The 12123-nt window shown below is 35.5% G+C and overlaps 1 long non-coding RNA gene across 1 annotated transcript; it reads right to left on the reverse strand.

The window, feature by feature from the left end:
- Positions 1-11288: 11288 nt before the first annotated feature.
- On the reverse strand, positions 11289-12024 carry LOC143260197 (uncharacterized). Its single transcript, XR_013034327.1, has 2 exons — positions 11659-12024; positions 11289-11572 (listed from the first exon to the last, which is right to left on the reverse strand). It is a non-coding gene; the product is annotated as an uncharacterized LOC143260197 (long non-coding RNA).
- Between the last annotated feature and the right edge of the window lie 99 nt (positions 12025-12123).

A 12123-nucleotide genomic window follows, 5' to 3' on the forward strand; every position in this document is an offset into this window, starting at 1 on the left:
GTATCTCGCGTTTCGTGTGGCACTCTTCTGGTGCCGGGCGTACGGACTTGATATCGTGCGTCACGTCGGATTTCTCGGGAACCAAATTTTGTGGCCTAAGCGTCTTAAAATTCCGGAGTCGCATCGGTCCGCGTCCGGAGACTCGCATAGGTCAGGGCAGCATCACTAGTTATTAAACACTATATTATTATAAAAATTATAAAGATGTACAAAATATATTTAATTATATATTAACATTGTCTTTATATATAACTATTAAACACTATATAATTATAATAATTATAAAGATAGACGTCCTGCTCTATCGAATCGATTACTTGTTGCCAATGGTGACATCAACCCTATAACAGTTGCATTCACATTTCACAGTATGTCTGAATGCAAGTTTCTTTTAACTTCAGTGCAACTCAATAGAATTATGTGGACATTATATGTCTGGTCGAAACCGCTCCTGATTGGTCGAGTCACTGTACCGAAACAGTCACCGAAGCGTGAAGCGTGATCACGGCTATATATACTGCAAATTTTGACAAATGTGTCATTTGACGCCTTGTATCTATTTCAGCAAGATGGAAAACTTCAGGACTTTCCTTGATGTGATCGGAGTGCTCGACCCTAACAAGGTAGATTTTATTTCCGTACTTCCACCAGAGGTGTCGCAGTTGATCCTACGTATGTTGGATCCTCGGTCCCTGCTTTGCGCTGGTAGAGTGTCAGGTAAGTGGTTGAATGTCTGCAAGGATGATCCTGTCCTGAAACGAACCGCAAAACACTATAAGCAGCGCATAATACAGAGACAGTTGCACCTCATGTACAAGCCCGACCAGGTACAAGGGGGACTCTGTGCCGCGTTCGAATCAATGAACAAGTCACGGAGCATGAACTTTCGATATCTTTTTTACCATGTGATAGTGATAATTTTAAGAAAAACGCTGTTCATCTTTATTTCAGAATATCTGAATAATATTTACGAACTTTTCGGACCCGAAATAATAATTAGTTTAACCGTGACAGCCGTTTTAATTTTCTGGTGTGCATGACACCTCATGTGTACCATATGAAATTTTTATGCAAGGTGTACACAGTGAAGATTAACAAAGTTCGCAAATGATATTTTAATTTAAATAATTCCGTGTCCGAACATAATTCAACGAATGATTTGCAAAGCTGATTTAATAATAAATAATCGCGATAAGGGACGTAAAGAATTTGTTTATTAGAGAAATATATGAAAAATATTATCGATAAGAAACTGACCCATTGAGTTGAGGATGCATTTGCTGACTCGTACGCACTGATCTCGTACAACGAACAGCTGATCCCAGGTCGATGACCGCAATATTCAAGGGATACTGTCGGAGGAACCTCTGGTATAGTTACTTACGAAGTTCACTCACACTGCACTGTCACCAAACACTGATCAATTAATTAATCACTGATAATCCGAATCACTTGTTGATAGTACGAAAAATCACTGAGACTCGTTCGCTGATAATCGTTTATTCGACGCGTTCGTTCGGGAGTCGACGTTTCACTGCCGAAAAATTCAGGTCTCGGCCGTGGGCCCTTGTCCTTCGTCGTTCGGCCGTCCGAGAAAATGAACCAGATGTGCAGAGACGCAATCTACGGCCGACCCGCTGTCACAAAATGATACCCGATACCATTTTCCTCAAACGGCCGTTAATTACGTTCTAAAAGCGCAGAATACCGTCGGTGACAGCGGGTAGTACTACAATACTACGAAGAAAGTATGAACTGCTCAGATTGTCCTAAAAAATTGACAAATTTTTAAGATGAGACGCGATTATTCGTGCCTTGCGTTTTGTTTTTACTGTTATTTCTGAGTTTTCGAGCGCAATCGAGACAATTCTTGTGCGCGATCTCAGCGCGAATTAGGGTGAAATTATTGCATATGCCTTTAAATAATATAACTATAACTTTTAATAAATATAACTATATTACAGATAATGATATATAACAATATTATAATATAATACAATATTATTATAATATTTTATAGTTACGAATTGTTAACGATAAATAAAAACGAGCCGCAACGCTCAAATAATCGTATCTCCTCTTTCTAAATTGTTCGCTTCTGTGGACCATCTGTGCGTCAGTTAGGGAGACATTACTGTACGTCGTTCGAAAGAATGTATCAGTGAAGTTATGCTATTCGGAGAACAGATGCCTCTATCCGACGGATATTCGACGAGCCTACGCGTTCGACGGACAGTGTGAAGAAACAGTTTACCCTATTTTTCGATCAACCCTAGAATTTTAAGCAATCTTGGAGTAAGAGTAATCGAACGGCAAAGAAAGAACGACACCGTTTAGATACGCAACAAATGGGTTGCAGATGTGACGACGAAGAACAATGGCTATATAAATACAACGGTAATCTTCATGAAGCAATGAAACCAATATCGAAGCAAATGTTAATTTGTCTCGATGGCTCTGTTCAGAAAAATGTCACGAAAACATGGGACAATAGCCTAAAGAAAGCAGGTATAAGATCGCGAAAAGAGCGCACTTGGTCATCCGTGATCCGCCGGCGCAACCCCCACCCCCACCCCCCGGTAAAACTCATTACCGAGATACTTTATCATAGCGAAAAATGCTAATCGTTGATTGGTGCGCACTTCGGCCACAAAATATGTATAAAAATGGCTCAAATAGGAAAAGTACCAATTTGATTATCAACTGTCGTTGCGAGTGGTCACGTACATTTAAAGTTCCGCAGTTCTGACTCTCATCGAAACAGATCGTTATAGTTTCTTACGAGTATTATTCGCGTCTAGTGTCAAGTGTTGCTATCGGTGACGATAAATAGTGATATATAAATTGTGAGAATTATGGCACCAACAAGGAAATCGGAGAGACTGCAACGCTTGTATATCTTAAGGAAACTACGAAAATTGCCTTCTGTACAAACTAGATGGAACAGTAGAGCTGGCCTCGGAGCGGTCCAGCGTATTCAAAGAGTTGCGTCAAGAACTCCTGGGCTTGCGAATAGAAATATACGCAAACTTAAACGACCAAGTATAGCAAGCCCGCAATACGATCAAGTAGATACAGAGTTATTGTCGTGGATCGAAGAAAGAAGAACACGTGACGAGCGCGTAACCAACAATCAAATATTAAAAAAGGCAAGGTAACTGAGAGAAGATTTGCTATTGTGTTTGCGATTTGGTCCGAGTCGCGAGTGGTTGCAACAATTTAAACAGCGTCATGGCATAGAATGGGAAATCATGTACAGTTATCAAGATGTAATTAATGATAAGTATGCAGTTAATTTTAAAAGAATGTTACTGCAGGAAAACTTAAATTTAGAAAATGTTTACTATATGGACGAAAGCGCGTTGCTATGGGACACGCTTCCAAAGGAGATATCGTCTGCAACGGAAGAAAATTCTCTTAGCGGACACACGCGGAAAAACAAAAGTATTACAATTGGCTTATGTGTAAATGCGGCTGGCACACATAAGCTTAAGCCTCTTGTAATTTACGAATTGAAAGAAACAAGAACTGTGAGAGACGAGATTGCATTACCTACATTATTTAAATCGGTGCCGAACGCACGAATGACCAAAGCATTATTATTCGATTTGTCCATTTGTAAAAAGATATCATGCACAGAGAGGAATATCTGGAAAAGTAATTCTATTGTTGGACAATTCCGAAGCCCATAAAATTCTTCAACCGATGGAGCGAGTGAGGGATTATGGGGGAAACGAAAAGAATTTTCCGTCATGAATTCTTGAAACGAGTTTTGGAGTGTAATGCAGAGATGAATAATTATGATTTTGATTGCAATTACACGTTTAAAGTCTGCATGCACATCTTATCGCCTTCCTGGATATCAATTAGAATGGGATATATCCAATATGCATGGAATAATCTCATTAATCCTTCTAACTTTTCTATTCGGTCAAACCTAATAAATATGGAACCTGATTGGTCAGACATAGTAAATGCGATAACAGGGAAACAATGCACCATGACACATGTTAGAAAATATTTATTAGAATGTGACGAGGAAGAAAAAAGAAATGGAAACGAAGTACAGAGAGAACCTGGTGAATCTGATTTTTATGATAACAGTACTATGAGTGCTGAATCACTTATCCGGGGGGGGGGGTATCTTATCCGGGAATTAAAAATGATTATTGAAACTACCCCACCTGACATACAAAACATGGACGGGGTTAGTAATATTACATATCATGAGGAAGGAGCGACCATATAAGTAAGTACATACCTATTCATATAATGGTAAAAATTTTTCAACCAATTTGAAAATATGAATTATTTACAAATTAATTTTTCTTTTTTTAGGTTATTGGTTCGTAAAAGATGCAGGAAAACCATCGCCTTCGACCACAGCTATTCCAAGGATGATACGCAACGGAACGATTCGTTGCAAAATGCTATTTTCCACGTACCTAATTATAAACAATGTCAATGAAGATTTTAATATTGTATATATTTAATGTTGATATTAATGTTGGAATCGAATGAATTTCATAGTAAATATTGAATAAATAAATGTACATAATCAAAATTATAACGTGTTCGATCTTATTTTTATCGGAAATACCTGTCCAAACTGCATTGCGCGCACTGTCAGCAATATGTAAAATAAATGATCGGTGTTAAAATGTTAAAATTTAAAAAAGTTATCTCATTGTATTATGGAATTCGAGTCAAAGAAATCGCGGCACACGTGTTCACTGACTTCGTAGAACATCGGCTTAGAGAGAAAATCAATGAATTAGAGGGCCGTGACAATGTCATAGCGCGAATCCCAGAATACCGAAGTTCGTCAAATCCCGGAGAAAGTACGGTATTTGTTTTCTATAATAACGTTACACAAACTTATAAACGAAACACACGAATAGTTAAAATTTTCGAAATTGATTCTATCAAAGCAACACGTTTTATTCAACATATTTTATATTTTCAATTCTTTGCAAAAAATCGCAACCTTTCAGATTGTATTACCCTTGGACCATATATGGTCTGAGATATTGTCAATGGGGTGAGAACCTACGTATAGTATACAGTGTACAGGATGTAGCGAGATTAATTGTACAAGTAAAAATATGATTCTACATGTTATTTAAAATAAAAAGTGTAGAACATTTTTATGCCGCATGTATAAGCATTTTCCTAATAGAATTGTAGTTTTATAACTACATTTCTATTTTATAATAGAAAGAAAATGTGAATTTATTATAAATCGAGATCGTAACCATAAGTACTGGACAGTGAATTGTATTCTAATACACGTGGTTCAACGAATGGTCCTATTCCATTCATTCATAACGACGCTTTCGCCAGGAAAATTTTATTTTATAATTTTTATCAATTTTTGCATGTAAAATCATCTCGCGTTCTACCATAACACAGGATCCACCATATCTTCATTAATTTCTTTCCAATATACTTACCATTTATGTGCTATTGAAGAAACAAACTTATGCGGATGTTCATATCTAGTTTACACCCTTATTTATACATTTGCCTGTTGTAATCCCCGTTTTCTCACATTTAGAATAGAGTTAGCAAAGTTTAGTCTAGCAATAGCACAAACTACACTACACGTAGAACAACAAAATCTCTGTTCAGGACATTATGCTGTCAAATTGGCAATTACTAACTTATTTTTGGTTTACATAAAAAGAACTTAAATAAAAATATAACGAAGAAATAATTATTCCAAATATGTAAAATCTAGTAAAAGCGAAAAGTATTATTGTTACACTTGTTATATCGTTAATTAATATTCTAAAAGTTAATTAATCCAATATTTCGTTAAGCACTTTGAGCAATATTGATTTAAAAAAAAACGTGTCCCTAAACATTTGATTTATTTGAAATCAGGAATAATATATTCAAAGTTCTTGAAAAATGTTCTCTGTACCGGATAACAAATAGATGTTCCTATACAAATAACACTTTAGACGTGTTGTGGAATGTGTGTGATATGCACCCCCTGTGAATGTGCTGGTGGCTTGCAGACTCAGACCAGGAGGATCATTCTCACAACTCTGGCCGTCTTAACATCAGAAAGCTATTAGGTAAGAGTTTGTTAAAATAACGAACATTATTGTTAACTTTTTACGTTTTCACAAGCATTTACAAAATATGACAACACTTGCTTTCTTTGCATTAGTTTAATTATTTAACCATGAATGAGCATTATGAAAAGTAGTCTGCTTTTTCAGAATGTAGAGTATTAATGTTAAATTATTAATGTTATCATCGGTTACATCTCTGTAATAATTTCATTCGCATACGATAGCAAAGACTATATTATTGTTTCTCTCAGAACTAGTTAATGTAATCTAGAATTTGATTTATATTCGTTTATACAATAGAATAGTGTAACCGTACATCTAAAGCTAAAGAATTCGTAGACTAACTTGGTCTAAATTGTAAATTAATGTTTAAAAATTCTAGTTACAATTAATCTTGTTAATCAACAAGAAATACGTCGATACTTTTATTGTATATATATCCAGGATGGAATGTTTATACAGGAATACTTGAATATCGCTGTTAATTATAATTATACATATGAAAACATCGTTTGAAACGAATCATGATTTTCCTTCTTTTGTAAAGTTTCAAAGTCATCTATGTTCTTTAAATGTAGAAACCATATCATTTACTTCCATAGTCTTACAAGTATTATTGCTACGCTAAACTCTAGTAAAATTGATATTAATTTGCTCAAAACAATGAAAGATAAAAGTGTTACCATGGATTACACATAAATGAACAACGAAAAATAATTTTCTATTTTGGAAAGGCATAATTTCGAGGCTGGTGAAGACGGGGATGATAGTAGTGGCGGTGGAAATTCCTGGCGGGAAGAACTTCAACGTCGCTATCAGCAAGAGAACGATTTCCTGGCCGAATTGCGTGCACGTAACGTTAATATGACGCAGACACCGTCGGCCACTCCATCCAGCGAGCAAGAACAAGAAAGAGGCGAGAGAGAAGATGCGGATGGAGAAAAACAGGAAGAGAACGAATCCAACTGGACAGAACCTGTGGAGCGATAGCTTAATCGATAAGTTTAATTTAAAAGTATTTACATGTACTTGAATAACGGCTTAGAAACTGCTACCTAATCGAAACGCAAATAAATTATTATAGCACCATGAGCTATTTATAATGGGCATATATCTAGGTGTTAGTGTGAAATAACTATAAACATTCGTATTAGACTTTGGACAGTATTTAAAACTTAAAAACTTGCATTTTCAAAGCAATACTTTTAATCAAAAGAATTGTCAGCTCGGTGAAAACGAAACGCCGTTATAGTAATATCACCGTATCAATTTTAAGGGAACCATCAGATCAATAACATTGTTTGTAGACGAACCGAACTTTTTATCAGACGTTTACAATATTTATAAAATGCGGAGAGGTCGTTTGTTGCTTTCAACGTCATTGTATCATCGCTAAGTACCTACACAGATTAATTGCAGTCGCATATATGAGTTCCAATCCTTTTCTATTGCAGGAGAATGTATCGATGTTTCTTTCTTCCTACGTTTACATTCACATATTATGAAACGTTGTAACGCTCTAAATGATCCACACCACCATTGCACATAACACATCTATGGGCCTAAACAGATAAGAACCGATATCATACTTAGATTAGAGACATAGAGAAAACAAAAACTTCGTTTGCTTATTCAAGGTTAAATCATTTGTGTAAGTTTCACACGCACACACACAAATATAATAACGAAGAGACGTTTTTCTTTCAACACTAAGTGCTCAATAAGAAACTTTTTAGTCTACAACGTGTAGGTGAACGAAATAGACAAGAAATTTTGCACAAATCAAATGTTTGACCAAACTTTGTATAAAAAGGTAAGTGAATGTAATTAATGGACTTTTTAAAATATTTAATAAAAGGTCCTTCCGTCCTTCCTTTGGGCCGTGTTCCTCCAGTGCCTCTGGCCTTGCTGTCACCTGGGAGACCATCGTGTCCAGCCTCACCCCATGGTTCATCCACATGAACAGGTTCCGCTACCTCAGGATTGGGGGTGCCTCTTTCCTATGCGACCACTTTTATCCTCCCTTCTCTCTTCTTCTAAAATCAGCTCTGACTCTAGTTTCGTGTTTCTTGTTCCAGAACCAGATTGGAATATGTCTCTCTAATTGACGCTCAGATTGTCCACAGAACTGGACACTTTGGGAAGAGGAGATACGATTATTCGAGCCTTGCAGTTAGTTGTTATAGTTACGAATTGTCAACAACTATAAAAAACGAGCTACAATCTTAGCGTCAGTAAGGGAGACATTACTGTACTCTTGAACTTCGCTATCCACAATACTCATTTGCAGTTATTGTGAGTTCGGTGCAACCTCCAGTTCCTTGTCGATCCAATCTTATCAACCCAAGCTTCAGCTGGGAGTCATCCTCGCCTTGGACCCATGACCCAAAGTTCCACTGCTCTGGGGAATTATCATAATTATATTTCATGTTGCCTATATCGAACCAGTGAATTCAAACAGCCCTGCAGGCTGGTTCAGACACAGTAATCCAGTCGAGTGACTAGTAATGAGTCAAATGTATATACTCTATTCTAAGTTACTAAATTACTCGACTAAATTGCTGGCTGCGTTTGAACCAGCCTTTATAGATGAAGTATAATACTTGGACACTCCGTAGTAGTAGTAGTAGTATAAGTACTATAATACTTGAACTCTCACCTTTTCTGAGGTGTCCAGTACGGTTCAATCATATCCAGCCATCCGTTGTTCAACCAAATGCTCACCTGCCCACGTCATGGTCTTGTAGATATACATTGCGGTCCTAAAATTGTGGTACTTCTGGTTAATGAGAGAATCCTGAGGTTGATTGAAGTAGTTTTTTCCTTTAGAACCAAACTACTATAATCATAGTGCTCAGAGATGTGTTGCGGTCCATGGCAGCAGCTGCTAGAGGCACGTTGGACACGAAACCATAAATATAAATCGTCTTCACCGGGTTGATGAGCCCAGGCTGCTTGGGAGCTTAGTTACAGAAGCTCATGTTCTTTTATACATTCGTACTACTTAGATACAACATTCAGTAATATGAGACATATCAATAGATTATTGGAACTTTTGTTCAATAGGTGATACTTTCTGGTTAAATAATAGAGGCCTCGAATCTACCGATTTATATAGGTGTAACATTCATTTTATTTTATTTCACTTGCATTTATTTTATTGTCTGAAATGTAACATTTATGTTGTAGTAAATAGACAGTTTTAGAAACTCATAATGAAAATCAATTTTAATTAAGCTAGAAGTCAGTATTATTGTGCTGTTGTTTGAAAGATGAATAATGTTTATGAGTCAATAGCTTCGAGGTAAATTATGTTACACCACTACAGGGGATAATGTATATAAGTATTACTGTTGATTACGTATCGGACATAAAATACTAATATATATATGGTGTAAAACTTTATATATATATATATATGAGTCTGTATTTCTTAGGCATTTCGACTACTATCTACATTGTTCTCATCTCACTTTTCACATTCTTGAAAACTATTACATTCGAATGCCTAAGTTTTACACCATAGTCACAATTACGTTGCATTTACAGCTGTACGTTGCATAATAATAGGTCTGATATTGTTTTCTGTGCTATACCTAAATTTTAGTTCCTAGATTATGTAATTAAATAATATTCAATAAAATGATCGTTGAATTGTAATAAATAGAGAGCGACGCATTTTGTAATATTTATATAGCGCATAACAACATTCGCAAATATTCTGTGTCTATATTCATATGATCACTTTTGTCTATATATTAACATTTACAAGGATTGTGTAATGACTACATGATACAACTATTGAATAAAAAATGAAACGATAACTTGTAACTAATTTATAGATTTCGGATCACCGAATCACAAGTTTCCCTTGTGTTTTTCCCTTTAGAATTCTGTGTAATTTTATCCTATCATGTCATTAGATTTTTATGGCATGTAACGGTATTAGTATTAGCCTTCTTATTCATTATGAAGATCTTATTAAATTTATTATGGTACTATGACATTGGTACAAGGTAAATTTCAGTTCATGTTTCTATTTATGCAACGATTCATAAACGGAATTAATTATCTTTTTTATTTTCTAATATATACATATTGTATATAACTCTTTGATCAGAGATCCATAGTTGGATATTTGCAAATAGTCTAAGATTATTGACTTTTTCAAGATGAAAGTATAAAAGATGAAAATTAAAACTACAATATTAACACTATTTGCGAGCAAACTAAAAGGGTTTCACGAAAATAATAATAATAATCTTCGAAAATTACGATAATGAAAATACCAGTAATATAATAAAAACATAGGGTATTAATGAACTGATAATACAATTTGAAAGGAAATAATTTTACGCAAGAAAAGGTATTAAAAGTATAAAACAAAAGTTGGTATTATAGTAAACTTCATTTGTGATTCAGTCAATATTGCAAATACAGTAATCTCTCCCTAAAAGATGCGGGATCGGAATCCGAAATGTATTTCAAAGTACTAAAAGACGTGATTCATCAAGCCTCCCGGCCCCCCTTTATAATATTGTTCGACACAATAATATATAACGGCATATTGACCGCTGCCTATCATAAAATATCAAGTAGTTTCGTCCGACACGAGTTTCATTTTCTGTCTCTCACTCTCTCTCTCTCTCTCTCTCTCTAATAGGACCATTCGTTGGACCACATATATTAGAATACAATTCACTGTCCAGTACTTATGGTTACGATCTCGATTTATAATAAATTCACATTTGCTTTCTATTTTATAACTAAAATTCTATTAGAAAAATGCTTATACATGTTGCATACAAATATTCTATGCATTTTATTTAAGATATATAACATGTAGAATCATATTTTTACTTCTGCAATTAATCTCGCTACATCCTTGTACACTGTATACTGTACATAGGTTCTCACCCCATTGACAATATCTTAGACCACATATGGTCCAAGGGTAATACAATCTGAATGGTTGCGACATTGTTACGGCCCTCTAATTCATTGATTTTGTCTCTAAGCCGATATTCTACGAAGTCAGTGAACACGTGTGCCGCGACTTCTTTGACTCAAATTCCATAATACAATGAGATAACTTTTTTAAATTTTAACATTTTTAACACCGATCTTTTATTTTACATATTGCTGACAGTGCGCGCGATATAGTTTGGACAGGTATTTCCGATTAAAATAAAATCGATCACGATATAATTTCGATTATGTACATTTATTCATTCAATATTTAATATGAAATTCATTCGATTCCATCGTTATTGCGATTACATAAGTAAAATTCTAAATTATATATAAAATTATATTGACATTAATATCAACATTAAATATATATAGCATTAAAATCTTCAACGACATAGTGTATAATTAGGTAAGTGGAAAATAGTATTTTGCATTAAATCGTTCCGTTGCATATCATCCTTGGAATTGCCGTGGTCAAAAAGGTGATAGTTTCCCGCTATCTTCTAACAACAATTCAACTATAAAAAAAATTAATTTGTAAATAATTCATATTTTCAAATTGGTTGAAAATTGTTTACCATTATATGAACAAGTATGTACTTACCTATATGGTTGTTGCTCCCTCGTCATGATGTATGATATAATATTACGCACGATGTATTGTATGTGAGGTGGTTCAGTTGGAATAATCATTCTTCATCCCTGAATGAGGTAACGGGTTTCTGCAGTCATAGTTCAGTTACTATACAAAATTAATCCTCCAGGTTCATTCCTTATTTCGGTACCATTCCTTTTATCTTCCTCGTCACATTTTAATAAATATTTTCTAACATGAGTAGGAATGCTAGTAACGTTCTAAGCCACTGTGCTCGAGGGGTAAGTCAAACCGCGGGGCAAGAGAGGGGAATCCAGCCGCCATGAGCGCTGGTGGGTATGGAGGGGGAAGTGTGGCCTTGAGCGCAGGTAGGTGTGGAGGGGGATGGGCCGCGGCGTGCTCCGTAGTGGGGGGAGTCTCGCGGTTTTGCATTTCGTACGCGTTATCGATAGTCGCTTATCTACCGGTCTTCTG

Source organism: Megalopta genalis, chromosome 10, assembly GCF_051020955.1.
Source record: "Megalopta genalis isolate 19385.01 chromosome 10, iyMegGena1_principal, whole genome shotgun sequence".
In the NCBI taxonomy this organism is placed as follows: Eukaryota; Metazoa; Arthropoda; class Insecta; order Hymenoptera; family Halictidae; genus Megalopta; species Megalopta genalis.